The sequence below is a fragment of the Littorina saxatilis genome, linkage group LG3, assembly GCF_037325665.1.
Source record: "Littorina saxatilis isolate snail1 linkage group LG3, US_GU_Lsax_2.0, whole genome shotgun sequence".
Taxonomy (NCBI): Eukaryota; Metazoa; Mollusca; class Gastropoda; order Littorinimorpha; family Littorinidae; genus Littorina; species Littorina saxatilis.
The window spans coordinates 19,099,509-19,119,444 of NC_090247.1; the positions used below are offsets into that span (position 1 = coordinate 19,099,509).

At 40.2% G+C, this 19,936-nt stretch overlaps 1 long non-coding RNA gene across 1 annotated transcript; it reads left to right on the forward strand.

Moving 5' to 3' along the window:
- The first annotated feature begins 13,370 nt into the window (after window positions 1-13,370).
- On the forward strand, window positions 13,371-18,739 carry LOC138960875 (uncharacterized). Its single transcript, XR_011454088.1, has 3 exons — window positions 13,371-13,460; window positions 15,059-15,258; window positions 16,894-18,739. It is a non-coding gene; the product is annotated as an uncharacterized lncRNA (long non-coding RNA).
- Window positions 18,740-19,936: the final 1,197 nt, after the last annotated feature.

The following is a 19,936-nucleotide window of genomic DNA, read 5'->3' on the forward strand; positions in this document are numbered from 1 at the left end:
TCACTAGGTCAGCGACTGGGTCTGTGAGCACACAACATTTCAACTTTCCCTGAAAATATGGGGTATCGACAACCACTTCCGCCAATGGATACAAATCAATCCGACCACTAAAACCCTTCACTTTTTGGACCTCTCCCTTTATGTACTGGCTTGGTAAGACCAACGACTTCCTTACCCCAGCTACATTAGCTCCTGTGTCTCTCAGTACTGAAACTTGCTTCCCATTAACGAGACCTTCCGCTAATGGCAACGACCCGAATGCCGCCGAGCTAACCAACACTCCAGCGTCCTGACAATCCGCTACCGACTTCGCTGAATATGCTACCCGAATACACTCTCTAGCGTAATGACCATACTGCCCACATCTGTAACATGTGTCCTGATTCTGCTGTTCAGTACCTGTATCTCTAGTACTTCCTTGCTGCCATCCTCTTCTACCCGGCCTACGATCATCTCCTCTGCCTTGAAACCTGGTATTTCTGCTCATACCATCTTGTCTTCTGCCACTATCACCTTGACCACGATTGTAAGACTGTCCTGTTCCACGATTCTGATTGAACGCTACATTCCCAGTCCCCAAAGGATTTACTTGACTCTTTCTGGCCAAACATTTATTTGGATGGGCTGATTTGTACATTTCTGCGCTAGCAATCATGTCTTTTGAATTTTTACAATCACGTTCTTTCAAAAAGACTGCCAAATCAGTGCATACACTGGTAAGAATCTGTTCACACAACACAAAATCAAACAATGCTTCATATGAGGATTCTATATCCGACAACCTCAACCAACGGTTGAACAAATGCGTCATCCTTGTTACGTATGTGCCAAAACTTTCATCAGCCTCTGGCTTCGTACTGCGAAATTTCTCCCGAAATCCCTCTCGAGTGCACTGAAACTTCTTCAACAACTCTTTCTTCAAGTCTTCATACGACAAAGTACCCGTTGAAAACAATGAATGAAACAATGACAAAGCTCCACCCTCCAGATAAGCTGATAAGTACGTAGCCCACTCTGAATCATTCCATTTGTTCGCCTTTGCATGCGTTTCAAATCTGAACAAGAAACTGTCAATGTCATCTTTATCTTCCTTGAACATGGGGAGTTTTGGGTACTGGGGCCTAATGCTGGGACCTGATCTTCCACCCGCATTTCCACCTGTACTTTGCTGCGCTTCTGCTTTCTTAAACTCCAAATCCATTTTCCTCGCTTCAGTATCTGCTTCTAGCCTCTTTGCATCCCTGTTTGCCTCAATTTCTAACCTTTTTGTCTCAGCCTCAACTTCCAATCTTTTTGTCTCAGCCTCAGTTTCTAATCTTTTTGTCTCAGCCTCAGTTTCTAATCTTTTTGCTTCAGCCTCAGCTTCTATCTTCTTTGCTTCAACCTCAGCTTCAGCTGCTACTTTCTTTGCTTCCCTTTCCTGAATTCTCTCTTCTCTATCCATATGATCCTGAGCAAACTTAAACAAAGCTTCTGCCTTTAAGCCATGCTTCTCTCCCAACGCCAAATAATGATCATATGTGCTACCACCAGTATCACTATGCTCAGCCATCTTTACAATGTCAAAATATCAAAGTAATCTCAAAGTAATACAATGGATCAAGTAACACAAGTTTCACGAAATTGCTTTAGGTATCAAAAGTTGTATCATACACCACTTTCTCGCAATACTAAACACACACAAAAGAGTATCATAAAATACTAAACTAACAGAAATCTTGTGCCTTTTTAAAACAATCCTCAAATTGTTTACTACTTAACTATTTACACAACCAGTCTCAAAAATAAACAATAAACTTTATAGAGTTCAACAAAAAAATTATAATTTAGAAAATATCAGATTAAACAATCAATAGCAGCTTCAAACACTTGTCAATCAATGTCAAACTTAAACTAACAACTTTAGAACATCAACAACAACAAAAATAAAAAATAAATTAACTGGAAATTTCAAAGTTTCTCAAACCCAAGTAACACACTGAAAAATGCAATTCCACACACCACTAACCAGCGTCAGATCCTTTAAGGAAAATCAATCGCCAAAACAAAACCACAACAAAATTTAAATGTTCACAATAACAACAACAAACAAAACAAAATTTACCCAAAAATTTGTCCAAGTACAAATGTTTACAAATTACTACTAACTCAAAACCAAAACAAATTTACAAAAAAAATAAACAAAAAACTTTCTCCAAACCAACAACTAAATATCAAACAGTAGTATAAGGGAGATAATCACCCTATTACTAATCCGACTACAATAACAATAATAAACAAAACACTTTTCAAGCCAGAGTACACAACTAAAAAAAAATTATCAGAGACCAATCAAAAAAATACAAAATTTCAGAATTTATACACACAAAAAAAAATGGCACACCCTATACTATTTTATTTAAAATAAGCCTGCACCTCAACGACAACAATCATACACAACAATCAATCCAAGATAGAATCTAAGAAAAATAGTTTTCCAAAAAACTTATAGTAAAGGGAGCTAGAATTTAGATAGAAAGATAGATAATAAATACACAGAAAAGGAAGCAAACAGAAACTAAGGCCCTCTCTACGTAAGAAACTATACAATTACGTAGACCCCTAGAGCTGGAGAGGGGGTGTCCAATAACATACACATAAACAAACTCACTACAACACGCAAAGTATCAAAGTATGTATATTTAGCTACCCTGTAAGCACTTATCAACCACTATTTCTCAATTCTGAAAGGGAAGCAACTGCTTTTTAACTACAACAAAAATCTATCCTTAGAACAAAAACCTATTTAGGGCTAAGTCGGGGTCACCACTGTCACGAAGTGGTTTGCATGTGAATTTATTATGCGTGTTCTGCCCTTTTGCACTGTCTCTACCCTTTCACACCAAACACTTCAAAAACAGAACTTGGGAGGATGCAGGCTCATTATTTCCTCAACCAAAACAACATACTTCTTCACTTTAAATACATCAATACGAACAACTTTTCAACACACAGTTCGCACAATCTTCCAGCTTTCACTCAAGGCATGTAAATACATATTATAACAATACTTTCTCAAATATAGATTAACGCACACAAGAAGGTACCAACAGACACTCACGAGTTCGTATCACGGCTCACTGCATGTCGCCAGTTCACTTACTTGTCTCGCTGAATCGTAGGATAATGAATTCAGATGCCATCACACAGAGATGCTAACACACACCTTTCGCTGAAGATGCCGACACACACCTTTCACTGAAGATGCCAACACACAGAGATGCTTACTCACACCTTTCGCTGAAGATGCCGACACACACCTTTCACTGAAGATGCCAACACACCCCTTCCAGGTTTCTCCGAGAAACCCTTCCGCCCGTAGCGGAAACAACCGTCGTCAGCTACGACCGGTCTCGATGAAGACTCCACTCGTCTAGTCATCTGCGCAGAGGTGGTCCCTTGCTTCCACCGTCGTCTAGCGCTTCTCTCGTGTAAGGTCCCTCCCTTATACGCCATGGAAATCCCTCATGGAAACTCCTTAAGAGACCCGTCTCTTGAAAGAGTACTTGTTCCCAGAACAAGTCTGACACACGCTGAACAACCTTCCCGGTTGGAAATCTCACACGCTGTGACGTTATTTACCTCAGACCAGCTACATGTCTCAAACACAACTCACATCAAGCTAAACCAGTTTTGCGTGCAACACCTGAAACACGTGAATAACGCCAGTCCGGTCAGCTACCCTCGCCTGTACAACATTTAGGGAGGTTAAAAACACGACGTGGTTTCACCTCACAAATATGCTACTCACATCTTTGTGACACTGACAATTCTTAGCGTCTTTACAAATGTAAGTTGGAAAATACTGGGGGTTATCTTGGCTAACAAACCTGATAGTTCATGTTTACTTTGTTTTTGTTTCTCCAGATTTAGCAAAACATTACCACAATGTTTAGTGTTGTTAGTTTTGTCTGAATTGTCTGCCATAACAGAGGGGTTGGTTCCTATGAAATAAAGCTTTGTTGTTCTAATATGATACCTGATCTAGATGTGGGAAGGTCGGGTGGAAGGAAAGGATATATAGCACAGGCAGAGGAGCATACAATTAAGACACCGAAGACAGAGGTTGCTTTAACTTATCTTAACTTATCTTTTATTGAAGGAAATGTAACTAAAAATAACCATTCAGGTAGCTTATCTAAATCATAAATATTCCAAAACAGTTTAGCTAAATTTGGTAGCAACTAGAAACAATGCTATAAGTTATAAATTAGAAACAATAACAGAACTCTAATATAGGAAATAGCAATGCTTACATATGACCAGAAATAGCAATTATGAATTCTGATGGGACTGGATGGCCGAGTGGTAACGCACTTGCGCTCGGAATCGAGAGGTTGCGTGTTCGACCCTGGGTCAGGCCGCTATTTTCTCCCCCCCCTTTCCTAACCTAGATGGTGGGTTCAAGTGCTAGTCTTTCGGATGAGACGAAAAACCGAGGTCCCTTCGTGTACACTATATTGGGGTGTGCACGTTAAAGATCCCACGATTGACAAAAGGGTCTTTCCTGGCAAAATTGTATAGGCATAGATAAAAATGTCCATCAAATACCCGTGTGACTTGTAATAAAGGCCGCGAAAGGTGAATGCTCGCCTAACAGGCTTGAGGTTTGCTGGTCGATGTGAATGCGTTATATATTGTGTGTAAAAAATGTTTGTCTGTCTGTCTGTAAAAAAATTCCATTTCACACAGCAGAAATTAATATGTAAAGCGCGGGGAGCACAGTTAATTGTGGTTGGCGCTATATAAGCTCACCATAATAATAATATCTACCAGTACCAGAATCAGCTAGAAACAATAACAGAACCAGAAAATATGTATTTAGTGTAAAACCAGAAACAATATGTATTTCTGGTGCAAACCAGAAAGCAGTATAATTAAAAAGGCAATATTATTCTGGTAGCAAGAAATATAACTATGAGTTCTGGTATCAACCAGAAACAATGTAATCCAGAAACAATATATATATATAAGACCAGAATTTCTGGTGTAAACCAGAAAGCAGTGTAAAGAAGAAGGCAAGATTCTCCTCAGTGAGCACACTTGAAACCTAAACACAAAATCTGCTGCTGACACTAAATCGCGAAACACAAAGAGACAGGTCTCGGAATTTAACACCACAAGTCGCGATCGACGGCTTACAAACTTCGCGACAAATTTGGGCAGCGCTTCGACCGTTCACGTCAACAAAGGAGCACCGCACAGCTCACTATCACAAATCGCATTGTCTGCTCTACTGCAATGCTCGCTCTTTTAACGACAGTGGTCACTTCCGATTCCCTGTGGCGATAGGCCAATAGGAAGGCTACCCTGTGCAAGCCAACGGGGGGTGTTCTACTTAAAATGCCTGCCCAATGAAAGGGATCGTTAAAGATGCAGAGAGCCCTGTGTCACACACCGGAAATATTACGAGCAGTTACACTACCTAAAGGGAGAAGAGGGCCCTGTCTGAAATATCTTCTTTGTGTTTGTCACGTGTTCCAAAAAATGGGCGAACAAATTTCAACAAAAATCAGGTTGTCACCCCCATACCATTTTTTACCTTAAAAGATAGCACAATTCTCTTTGCAAATATGAAAAGCTTATTCATTTTCCTTTCATTTGTTATATAACTTTCTATATTTCATTTAGAATATGACCCCATGTTTCGAGTGTGGAAGAAAAGAAAACTCTGTCACACGATCAAGTCGGAATAGCATTTATGTCTCACAGCTTCAACAGAGGAGAGAACAAACACGTTTTGCGTACTCAAGCTTGACAAACCTAAACACAGGAGTAGCCATTGTGGAGAGATCTACTTTTTGACGGAAGTGACCGAACAACTATGAATGACGTCTCGGTATATGTGAATGACGTCACAGACATCGTCACAGTCTGTATCTTTTGAAGCATCGCATTCTTCATGACGTCTTTCTGTGTCTGCATCCGCGAAATATTTGTTCTTTTCGGGGTCTTTGTCATCTATGTTCAGAACTCCGTCCTTCTAGTTTCAAACTAACAGGCCTCCTGAGCGAGCCACTTTCCAAGGGCAGCTAAATTCGCGTATGGAAACAGAACTGTCGTCTGGGGTGCCGTTGTCAGTATTCTCAGCGTTGAAGAATTTGTAAAGAGAAAAAACGATAACAGCAGGAAAAATAAAAGTAGTGTGTACATTTTGGGGCTTTTGGAGGGACGATTTCGAGTTTGAATTCGTTCTTGCACATGCTCCAAAGCGTGTAACATACAATCTTGCACACGTTTGCTTTAGTAGTGGCAAAGAAGGAAAGCGTGCGACATAGTATATTATTACATTACGAATTTTTATATCACATTCTATAATTGTTGTTTGTAAAAGAGAACTCTCGAATATATTCTGTTTGTGTTTGCAGTGTTAAATATTCAAATCCTAACCGTAAAAAAAAGCCACATCAAATATGTGTTCCTGCATTTTGACCTGCAGATGATATTCAGACACATACTTCTTTAATATTTTAGATGCAAAGGAACAACAGTTAACTAAAGCTTGCGTGCGCTGTTTATGACACGGTGTCCATTTTTGGCTCACGTAAGTGTAGCCTATGCGATGCTATTTTTTGTCTGTCTGTGCGTGCGTGCGTGCGTGTGTGTGTGTGTGTGTGTGTGTGTGTGTGATAGAAACTTTAACATTTCCGAGTCTATGGATAAAGCTCGCATAAGAAGATTACGTCTCGGTCAAAAGTGTTTGACGTGTGTGATAGAAACTTTAACATTTGAAGACGTCACATTATGACGTAAGAGGGTTAGACGTCACGCGAAGAAATTACTGAAAGTCTCGGTCATTGTTATTGTGAGCGGGCCGAGACTAGTTGGCAGATCTAGTGTCTCGCTTTCTTGCACAGTTTCACCCTACATGCTTACTGTGTGTGTGTGTGTGTGTGTGTGTGTGTGTGTGTGTGTGTGTGTATGTGTGACGGAGTGATTGAGTTTGTGTTACTGTTTGTCGATTTCTTACGTGAGCCTTGAAGGCTTCGCCTCTTGTCTATAAGATGTTGCGTTTCATTTTGAGACAAACTTAGCAGCAAAGCAACGTCTTTGCATTTAGTAGACATGTTTTATTTATCAGATTTTGATATGCTTTTACTTAACATTGTACACATGATGTTTCCAACATTTTTGGAGCAACACTGAATTTTGTATTGAGTGTGTGAAATTAATAGTAAATGTACTCTTGTTGGATCTATGAGGCATAAACTTGTCATTGCAACACCCAAACCCCCACACACACACACACACACACTCACACACACACACACACAATTACACATACACACTTTGAAACGCACAAACACCTCTTCAGATGCTTTAGAGCATTTACGAGTTAGTCAACACTAACACTAAGAGAGAGTGAGAGAGTACGTGTGTGAGAAAAATAAAGAACAGAGAGAGAGAGAGAGAGAGAGAGAGAGAGAGAGAGAGAGAGAGAGAGAGAGGGAGGGAGAGAGAGAGAGAGAGAGAGAGAGAGAGAGAGAGGGAGGGAGAGAGAAAGAGAGAGAGAGAGAGAGGGAGGGGGAGAGAGAGAGAGAGAGAGAGAGAGGGAGGGAGAGAGAAAGAGAGAGAGAGAGAGAGAGGGAGGGGGAGAGAGAGGGAGAGAGAGAGAGAGAGACAGAGAGAGACAGAGACAGAGAGAGAGACATCTACAGTCTCGTGTGCAAGAAAACTCTCTGTCACACGACCAACTCGTATATAATAGCGGGTAATGTTAACCATCGCAGACCCGTCATCGATTTTATATCGACTAAGGGTAACCTTCTAATTGGACGCATACCAAAAAAAAACCAAGCTGACCGATCTCTGTTAGCTTACATAGTGGGAATATTTTGCCTTAATATTTTAGCATATGGACATAGGTGTCATTTCATAATTAATGCAGCAGAAAGTCCCACTCTGCACAGAAAGCAGCCAGGTGAAGAATGTTGATATAATTATATAATCAAGACCATACATATATGTTAACACATTCCTGAGCCTGGAAAGATCTTTGACGGTTTATATGATTTTCTTTTAAACGGGAAGGATTTTGTCTTTAAAAGAACAACTCAGCCCGTCTCATTCGATTAAAAAACAAAGGCGATACACACTTACATTTATCATTACACTGAACATATCCCATTCTGAAAAGGAAATCAGTGGTTCGACTTTAAGAATATACAAGAGTTCACATGACCAAAATCTTGTTACGCCTTTTGTACTATTGTTTTTTATGGTCCATAAAGTTCACACACAAAGTATGACTAAATCGACAGAAAAAAAATGTCTGAGCATTCTGTGATCATTTTTAAACGAACACAACACCGAGTTCAAGAACAAGTAGATATGACTTTTTCCAGTATCATACTACCCTTAGTGCACTATTTACAAAGTGCAATGACCCTATGCAAAAGCAGGATCTGAACACTACTTCAGTGCAACTTTAGCATTCCCATGTACATAGCGTAACAAACAGTAACAACAACAAGTCGCGTAAGGCGAAAATACAACATTTAGTCAAGCTGTCGAACTCACAGAATGAAACTGAACGCAATGCAATTTTTCAGCAAGACCGTATACTCGTAGCATCGTCAGTCCACCGCTCATGGCAAAGGCAGTGAAATTGACAAGAAGAGCGGGGTAGTACCGGTAGTTGCGCTGAGAAGGATAGTGCTCACGCTTTTCTGTACCTCTCTTCGTTTTAACTTTCTGAGCGTGTTTTTAATCCAAACATATCAAATCTATATGTTTTTGGAATCAGGAACCGACAAGGAATAAGATGAAAGTGTTTTTAAATTGATTTCGAAAATTTAATTTTGATCATAATTGTTATATTTTTAATTTTCAGAGCTTGTTTTTAATCCAAATATAACATATTTATATGTTTTTGGAATCAGAAAATGATGGAAAATAAGATAAACGTAAATTTGGATCGTTTTATAAAAACATTATTTTTTTTACAATTTTCAGATTTTTAATGACCAAAGTCATTAATTAATTTTTAAGCGACCAAGCTGAAATGCAATACCGAAATCCGGCCTTTGTCGAAGATTGCTTGGCAAAAATTTCAATCAATTTGATTGAAAAATGAGGGTGTGACAGTGCCGCCTCAACTCTTACAAAAAGCCGGATAAGACGTCATCAAAGGTATTTATCGAAAAAATGAATAAAACACGTCCGGGGATATCATTCCCAGGAACTCTCATGTAAAATTTTATAAAAATCGGTCCAGTAGTTTGGTCTGAATCGCTCTACACACACACACACGCACAGACACACAGACACACAAACACACACACATACACACATACACACACACACACACACACATACACACATACACCACGACCCTTGTCTCGATTCCCCCTCTATGTTAAAACATTCAGTCAAAACTTGACTAAATGTAAAAAGGGGTTCAATCTTCTATGATAGAAAGACATCAACAACCTGTATTTTGTTCCTGTGGTTTTACCTGCGTGTTACAATTTTCTAAGATCAACACAGTTTTCACTAACAGCAATACTTTAAACCCCAAGCTATACCACTCTCAATATATATGCAAAATGCAAACAAAATTTCACTCCAACATTCACAAAACATGATCAGAAACCTTTCACGGGGAGGGAGGTAGTTCAGTTCCTCAAACCCTTCCACCCCTCCTTCTTCATAATGGTACCGGCTCGTGGAACATGCAGAAAGACTTGCGGGCCACTCCATTGTGGGTGCGTAGAGTGTGTATGTGTGCCGGTGTGGTGGAGGGTGTCAGACGTGGGTGGAGAGTTGTTGCTGAGCACTGATGAGCACCTTGTTCTCCTTCTGTAGCTTCAAGTTATCTTCGTCCAGCTCACCGCACTCCTAAAACACAAAGGTTGTTTAAACATGGTTTTATTTGCAAAACATAAGGTGGCATATACTACAAAAGATAAACTTGGGACTACACAGCAAGCTATGCTTATATTATGTAATGTGGTTATTCATTTACATTAACACAGAAAACGTCTAGTAGAGGTACTACAGGTTAGCCGGATAAGTAATTGGCTCTCTTCGCACAAACCACACAGAGAATCTGAATTCGTACTTTCGGTTCTTTCTCCTTTAGGTCATCATCACAAGCACCGCTCTCCTGTCAAAGACAGACAGTCAGAATAAGTACGTCGGCCTCTTCCCTCTTTAAGTCATCAACACAGACATTACACTTCAGAACAAACCAGTATAAACATGGGGGGGGGTGTAAATGCAAGTGTCCCAACAATACATTATACCCCATTTTATCCAGTCTCCACATACTCCCTCTAGCCTCATTCCACGCCCCCCATCTTACAGCCATCCCCCATTTGAAGACTCTGTTTTCCCGCATGTTCTGTTTACATACAACCTTATTATGCGACAGGCAGTTAAGGAAGAAAAAAGACAAAACAAACTTCTGAAAAATCCGTTCATGAACTGATAACACTCAAGTTTCAAGTGGGTGTTTTAAATTGAAGCAGAAAATGTGTTAAACGATAACCGGCCTCACATTCTTTTTGGGTGTGTCTCTCATGGCGCGTGTTTAGGGAAACACCCTCTGCCCATGTGCTTCTCCAGCTCGACAAACCGCAAAGAACGAAAAACCCGTCCGACAACTCTAGCAAAGTTAAAATTAGCGCATTTGGCTGTTCGGGCGAAACTCCAGACAACTGTTGCCTTTTGCGGGGGCGGGGTATCCTGCACATCCTTATTGACGTAAGCAAAGCCAATTTGTTGTTGTTATTGCTGCAGCTGTTGTTGTAGTTGTTCTTTTTTTTCTCGTGATGGTGGGTTTCTGTTGTTGTTGTTGTTGTTGTTGTTGTGTTGTTGTTGTTGTTGTTGTTGTTGGTGGTGGTGGTGGTGGTGGTTGTGGTGGTGGTACGGTGTTGTTGGTGCTGCGGCTATCGCTGTGTTATATTTCCCTTTGTTTCGGGACACGCATAGCTGCAAATAGACAATTGGAACACTCATGCAATTTATCTCGAGATGAAGAAGTGTAGTTCGAGGAAATTCGAGGTTCAAGGTTTTCATACAATCTCGAGCCCTCCAAGGTCAAGTCAAGTCAAGTCAAGTTTTTATTGTTCATTACCCAGGGGCATTATAAACAATATTCGCAAATTCAAAAATGCACAAAGTACCAAGTGATCAAACAAAAAGAAAAATAGAAGATAAGAAAAGAAAAAATGAAAAAAATATTTGGAAAACAAAAGTACACAAACAGTGAACACAAAATATTATAGTACAGAAAATGCAAACACACACACACACATTGATTCTTGGCAATGGGGGACACAAAACGAAAATACGGTTAACAAATCCCAGCACTATGAAATATTGCTACTAATTAATTTTATAAATTCCAAGAGTTTCGTCAACAATTTCTTATTTCTTGATACAAACAGTTTTTTGTATTTAAGTGAATTTGGTTTGGAGAAAATGGTTGGAATATACAACGCATACAACATTTACCTAACAATGAAGGAAGCTCGCTTTTCATTATTTAGACAAAGTAATTCTTGAAAATCTGGTATTACACAGCGAGCCATGTAGCATTCTTTATAGGTGTGTTGTTCTACGCGCTTTCAGTTGCTGAAAAGCACGGATGCTCAGCGACCATTGTTGATAAGCTGCAATTTAAAGGTTAATAAGTGTCATTAGGGTTAATAATAATAATGAACATTTATTAATCGCCCTTTTCCCCCAAAGTTCACGGCGATGTACAATAACAAAACGGACCCCCCCACACACACACACCCAATCACACACAACCACACAAACACACGCGCGCGCACGCACGCACGCACGCACGCACACACACCCATACACACTCACTCACACACACACACACACACACACACACACACACACACACACACACTCTCTCTCTTACTTACCACTTACACGCACACGAATATGATACAACCCAGTTATTACAGTAAATATTAGGGGGGTAGGAGGTGATTCAGGCAACAGTTTGGATGGACTACGTTGAAGTGTTGTTTAAAAAGGTAGGTTATTAGCGGAGATTTGAAGAACCATATTGATTTGGAATGACGTAGGCCTACACGTATTGTAGGATGCTGTTCCAAACGGGCGGGGCCGGGCAGAAACAGTAAAGGCACGTTCGCCATAGACGTTATTTGTGTGGATCAAGGGGATGCGGAAGATAAGGCTGTCTAAGGATGAGTGGGGGGTTCCAGTGGGTTTGTACACTTTGAGGGTACTTGTTGTTTTTGTTTTTACGTTCTTTGCAGGTTTTTTTTTCTCTGTGCAGGTACATTGTTCAAACGCTGATTTGTTGAAGTACAGTTTGAAAAAAACAGGGTGACCTACACATAAATGCCACCCAGTAAAATGCTAATAACTCATTTGTTTCAGCAGAGTACTTTATCATTGGTGTACATTGGTTTTAAATCTCGGATGATAATGTCATTTAGGTCAAATGGTTTGATGTTTATGCTTTTTAAAGAATATTTTTCAAATACGGGAATTGACTTAAAAGATCGAGGTTTCGCCGTGAGTGGTAGCCACACTAAAACGATTTTAGCCCTCCAAATATTTCTTTGTTGTTTATTCTGAATGGTCTTGCATTAAAAAAAAACATCTTCAGACAATAGATGAGTTGAAACAGCAAGTACAGGGAGTATGGAGGGATACACACGGATGAGTGTGGCCTCTCCTCAGTGTGAAACCTACTTTTGAGGCATTCTCCGAATTTCAAAAAAATATTCTTTAAAATGCGTACGAATAAAACCACGACATACATATTTGAAACTTTGTGACATTATCATCTCACATCTCTGGCTAATTTCATGGAGTTATCAGCATTTTGTTGTGGTCAGCCTGTGTGTTTGCGTAAAGTATGGTCAGTGTTGTTCTTTTCTCTCAGTCTTCGGGCACGGACGCATCTTTGTTTTGATCTGATGTATTGGTTTGACCCCTGGCCGGTTAGCCGATCGATAGTTTTGAAATATACGGGCGGTCTTCTGACCATAATTTTTGTACTGCTAAGCGGAGAAGCAGTTAGACCTATATGCACATAGTCAATTTAAGCTTGACCAATCGTTTTCTCAGTCTGGGAACACTGCGTACTGTATGGTTTATCGAGTTTTATGAAAATACTAATACTAGGTCAAAGTCAAAAACAACCCACACGGTGGAAATGCAATCATCTTTCAAACGAATCAAGACCCACATCATTAACAATTGCATGCATCCTCCGGGGGTAACAGATCAATGTCACAGTGCCAGAAATACGGGGCAACCGATAAACCCGTCTGACCAGTTCTGTGTGAGAGTGTGCGAGCGAAGTTTAGCATGCAGCAAAGGCGCATTGATCAAGAAAACTCCCAATATACTACAACGCTACGCTACGTAGTGGGCGGGATCTCCCGGAAACTTGATGTGCACTGCACAGCTGATCCTTTCATGTGAGTGAATAACTTTGTTTATGTTCCTGTGTAGATCACACGCTTTACTAATGTTCTAATTCCTTTTTTGTGTATCTGTGTCTGTTTATTTAGTAAATTATTTTCTAACTTTCTTGTCGTGTTTTGACACACAAACCATATATGCGGCAAGTAATGGGTGAAACAGTGATCAGAAAAGAAGCACTGGTGCAGAAAACGAGTAACAACAGCAAGAAAATCTTTGTTGCAAATCAGAACGAATCAACGCTCATCTGGGAAAAGACAAGAGTAGTATTGTCAGTTCAGATCAGTAAATTTCAGCAATGTGTATATGCATGTCGTTGCAGACACCAACTTCAAAGAACACTTTCTCATCAGCAGACGCTTCTGTCAGAACGAAACAAAAACGGAACGCCCCTAGTTCTGGTCATATCGTTGTGTATTTGACGCTCTCTCTCTCTCTCTCTCTCTCTCTCTCTCTCTCTCTCTCTCTCTCTCTCTCTCTCTCTCTCTCTCTCTCTCTCTCCACCCTCTCTCTCTCTCTCTCTCTCTCTCTCTCTCTCTCTCTCTCTCTCTCTCTCTCTCTCTCTCTCTCTCTCTGTGACTGACGGTTATTGTAAATTCAGCCTTGAATGTTTTGAAATGTCATTGAATCGGCCCAACATTTGCACGAAAGAAAAAGCATTTACTAACCTCTCGAGACGCAAGTTAACTTTGCATTGATGTTTTCACAGCATGCACAGAAGACGAACGAAGGAGTCATTTGAAGCATTCACTTGTTTGCAACCACACACACCTCACAGGAACTGACGAAATTGCAACATGACAAAAACACTTCAATTGTTCGGTGAATTTCTAACAACGAGTAGAAGAGGACCGAAGTTGCTTCAAGCCGAACTGACAACACATATATGAAACATGTTTTGTTTTCCTGTGTACGTCTCATTCCATGAACACAATGGTCGTATAAATCCTTGGCACACCCGTGCCACATGCACATGACTTGTCTCCTATGTAACAAGGAACAAGAATGTATTTGCTTGCAGGAGCCAGGAACTTGAATTTATCAAGCACAAACATTCTATAGCAACATATTTCAGTGGAAGTCAGTACTATCGCTTCACTGCCATGACATCATGAAGCTGACACCATAGGCTATGATATTTGTGAATTGACGTGACAGTGATTTAGGCTTTTACTGTTAGCATGCTAAGGTTATATTGAATCATTTAGAGGAACTCGTGCAAGTGGTCATATTCACCACCACAGATCCCATCAAGGGTGTCACATGTGAGAAAAGCATTCCTCCACTTGCACATATACCAAACATCAACCGCCTGGCTGCTTCCTGTCCAGAGTGGCATTTTTGTTGTTGAGGTAATTCCACAAATAAACCCTGGTTTCACTAGAGAATTGCATTCATGAAAAAGTCCTATTCTGCACGCAGATGTTTGGTTTGTGTGGACAGTATTTTCACTTGCACTTGCACATACACTTCCACTCCGAAAACACCGGCGTCTAGCTGCATACTGTGCAGACTGAAAATGTGTTGCTGAAACATTTTGTAACTGAAAACTGTGTTAATCTGCGTTTTAATAGAAAATTGTCATTTTGTGCAGGAAGCAGCCAGACCTCTTTTACTAACAATGGCCCACTTTTGACCTCTGCCTGTAAAACAGCATGGCCCACAGGCTTAGCGTAGCGGATGACGCAGGCTACAATATTCAACGCCATGTTGCGGCAAACAATGGCCAAGGTGGAGGTGCCGCTGGACAGGATGTTGATGTTCACCGCGATCCTCAAGCCGCAATGGATGTCGGTAGGTCGACTGTAGATTCTGGGGTTAATGTGTACTTTAGTAAAAGACACCCTGATGCTCTTCTGCCTCAATGTTATGTGTAGATTTACATCTGGTCTTTGGATGCATTATGATTTTGGTTGTCATTATTAGTCCAACGCAAGAAATAGCTGGCTTCCAATTGGTTAGTTAGTTCTTTTTTTAACTTCAAAAACGACAAATTTTGAATGTCTTGCAAGGGAAATTACTAAAATAGTACACGAGTCTCCAGCAAAGCATGACACATGTCTGTTTTAGACCTATGTCCCCTGAAAACGGGAACAAAAAGTGGTCATGTTTGCGATCTTTATTTTGTTCACACAGTCAGACAGTCCTTCACGAGAAAAGAGTAATCAGTCACCATATCAGATCTGCCTAGGTTTTTATGTGGGACAAGAGCATCCCCTCCGCCTGGCTGGCAACATATTAAACAACATTCGGACTCCTTCCTGTTCAAAATTGGAATCTTTTGATAAATCAGTACCGGAGGCTTTTAAAAAAAATCATGCCATGAAATATTCCGTCTCGGTACAGACAGTAGTACAAACTCTTTTTTTGTTACATTTAGTCAAGTTTTGACTAAATGTTTTAACATAGACGGGGAATCGAGATGAGGGTTGTGGTGTATGTGTGTGTGTGTGTGTGTGTGTATGTGTGTGTGTATAGAGCGATTCAGAGAAACTACTGGACCGATCTTCATGAAACTTTATATGAGAGTTCCTGGGTATGATATCATCAGATGAATTTTTCATTTTTTTGATAAATGTCTTTGATCACGTCATATCCGGCTTTTTGTAAAAGTTGAGGCAGCACTGTCACGATCTCATTTTTCCACAAAATTGGTTGAAATTTTGGTCAAGTAATCTTCGACGAAGCTTTGACTTTAGTATTGCATGTCAGCTTGGAGGCTTAAACATTAATTAATTAATTTGCTCATTACAGTTGTCATTAAAATCGATTTTTCGCAAACAGATTTAAAATGTATTACATTGTATTTCGCATCTTCTCCTGAATTCAAAAATATATAGATGTGTCATGTTTACTCTAAAAATATGCTCAGAATGAAAGAAAATAGGTTTAGAAAGTACTACGGACGCGTGCTCGCGGCGAGCGTGACCCGTCTCGGTCTTCGGTATGGTTAGCCGAGACTATCTGAATGTAGTTTCGGCGATGATTGGTTTGTGGTGTTGATCTTGACTAATTGTTTTTATATATATCGCTTCACGCGACTTGTTGTTTTTGTTGTTGTTGCTTTTTTTTTTATTTTTTTTTGGGGGGGGGGGGTATGTTTTCAATTTGGTGAATAGATCATCTCACGTAAAAGCCTCGCAATATCTAAGATTATGACCCGAATCGAATAGACAGTGTCATTAAATTCATCATTTCAAACTACTTTGTTCTCTCTAGTGTTCCTTTTTTGAAGATTATACACAAATCAGTGTTGTGGACAGCATGAGGATGAATAGGAAGAAAAACAACGTACGCCGAAAGTGAGAATACACTAGTAAAGATATGTGCAACGCATGTTTAGCGCTGTTTCTGTACCAAAGAGCAGTATCATTTACAACCGTTGTCTGTTATTATGAGATGCAAGTTCAGTTCTATGTGTCTGTCCAGATCTGCATCAAGTCCGGCAGGCCCACGGCTATCTGCTCCCAGTGGTCAGAAATCTCGACCCCTACTATGTCCAGCTCGGACACGGACAGCAGTATGTGAACGCAAATGCTTTGGGGATCACAGTGCGATGATCAATCTGCAGACGCGACATTTTAAGTTGGCCAAACGTCAAGGAGCATGCCTTTTTAAATGTGGTCTTTATGCGTGTCCGAGCTTGCTAGTTCAGTAATGAGAAAAATACGGAAGCCATGAGACAAAAATCCATTAAAACCCAAAAGACAAATTTTCGAACAAAATCACGCTGCAGACATCAATCCTTCGTTCTCTGTCCGATTACAAGAAGCAGATACGGGCATTCTTCATTCGTCCGGGTTGTGAAGGACGCTTTGACTTTCTCGCAGACTGCCATGATTGTCGGTCAAGTGATTGCAGTAGTCTCTTCACTGGTTGAACATACTTTTGACTGACAACTGGTGAACTCCTCGGCAGAACAACAGCAGGAATCTGACACGGAAATTACCACTAAGTAAACAAACATGATAGAGAAATTGTTTTGTTTCCCCAGCCACAACACACAGCTTCGCAGCAAAGGCGCAATTCCTTTTTTGTCACTTCCGGGTCCGATCTTCGTTGCTGCTGTTTGTGTGATAAAGTCGCAGAGCAAGTATTGTCCTGTTCTGTGCCGAAATATCAATAGATTTTTTATGAATGTCCCTGGGCTTGCGAGCGTGTGTGTGTGGCAGCCACTGGCTGTGTCGATTGCACTCTTTCGCGCACACGAACCCGCTGGTTATGCAAATGCCGGTTGCCTTTTGTGCTATGCTTGTGTCAAGGTGAAAACGGGGTGGTATCCGTTACTGTTGCAAAATCGCGTTATTTTCTGAAGCAGACACGCCAAACATTGTAAAAGTAATAGCGTGTCGCAAGGAAGGCGACCAGCAACGCAGTAGGTGCTAATTTGCTTTAAGCTTTTAAAGCGGTGAATACTTTCATGTCGGTTTAATTATTCATTATCAGACATTTGAAAAGTCAAACTATGTTACTTCTGTAACGCTTGAACAGAAACATAAAAGACACCTTCTTTGCCGTCTGAATGGTCACGGAAAAAAAGAAAGGTAAAGAAATGGAATGTTGGCTTATTGAACAATTATCTGTCCAGTCCTTGCACGTTAATTGATCTGACTGTTATGCCCTTTCGAAAAAAATCCGCATTCGGGGATTGACTCAAAAGAAAGAGATTTGGCACCGAGTGGTAGCCACACTAACTCGATTTTAGCCCTTTGGTTGAAATAGCAATTATAGGGAGTCTCGGGGGTTCATGTCGGATGAGTGTGGCTACTGCTCAGTGTCAAACCTCCTACTTTTGAAGCAATGTCCGAATTTGATTTTTTTTTTAAGCGTAACAATCAAACAACTTGACCTGCATACTTGGAACTGTTCGGAATTATCATCCCACATCTCAAGCTAATGTACATCAATAATGATGTAATTCGTTGAGCGCATGTGTGAGTTATTAGCGTCTTTGAGGGTGCTCCGGTGGCATTCTTTTTTTTTTTTGGGGGGGGGGTCACCCAGTAAAACACTCCAGTTGAAGAATGCTTTGATCCGCTGCAAAAGCCAAGACAGATTGGTATCGGTTTACGACATGGTTTACAGGGAAAGGAATGTCAGACCCGCTATCTTTTTAGGAGGAGTATTGATGGTCACTGTTCACAGTATTACTGTAGTCTTTGTCTTCTTTTCATTTACAGAGTAAGGCATTTCATTTCTAGTGCTGTTTTCCCCGCATGTATTTTGTGTTTTGTGATGATCTTACTAAAGATTGTTGGTATATATACATGTAATCCAGCAGCTCAGGTGTGTGTGTGTGTGTGTCTGTGTGTGTGTGCGTGTGTGTGTGTGTGTGTGTGTGTGTGTTTGTGTGTATGTGTGTGATTGTGTGGGTTTTTTGTGTGATTGTGTGTGTGTGTGTATATATATATATATATGTGTGTGTGTATGTGTGTGTGTGTTTGTGTGTGTGTGTGTGTGTGTGTGTGTGTGTGTGTGTGTGTGTGTGTGTGTGTGTGTGCGCGCGCAAACAAAGAAACAGACAGACAAACAAACAAACAAACACAACAGTGAAAATGAACGATGACACCAAGCTGCTGTTTGGTTTATTTGTGTATAATTTTAGGCGTTAAGTCTTCAGTTTATTGTTTTGCTGTTATTATTTTGTGTGTGTTATCTTGGTGGAGTCATGTTTTGCAGTATAACCGTTTAAACTGATATATCACGATCAATCTTATTATGATCATTATATCATTCACGACTTGGCAATATGATAGTAAAGACATCAAGAGATTCGGGTAGTCATCATGATTCATAACGCATTTGACAATCTTGCCAATTGCCACAGGTCGATCTGGGATTTCACGGGAAGGAAGATTTCGTTAAAACCGTTCAAATCTGTTCGGGGCATAACAGTGCATTCTGATTGCAGTACTTCTTTTGTGTAAAGAAAGCTAGAGTCTACCGCTGAGAACATGAAGTATAACTGAAGAATGTCTTTTGCCCAATGTTTTTTGTGTTTTTTTCTCGCCAAATTCACATGTCCCACATTACATAGATAGAGAAAATCTGTAAAGAAAACTTAATTGAAACCAGTTATATACGCTTGAATATTTTTTCTTTCAATTATACTAATTTATTCAGTTGATATTCTGATGAAATAGTCTGAAACAGTCTGAAACCGCATACTCAAGTTTCTTACATTATTTTATAAATAATGCTTTTTATATTTAGTCAAGTTTTGACTAAATATTTTAACATCGAGGGGGAATCGAAACGAGGGTCGTGGTGTATGTGCGTGCGTGTGTGTGTGTGTGTGTGTGTGTGTGTGTGTGTGTGTGTGTAGAGCGATTCAGACTAAACTACTGGACCGATCTTTATGAAATTTGACATGAGAGTTCCTGGGTATGAAATCCCCGAACGTTTTTTTCATTTTTTTGATAAATGTCTTTGATGACGTCATATCCGGCTTTTCGTGAAAGTTGAGGCGGCA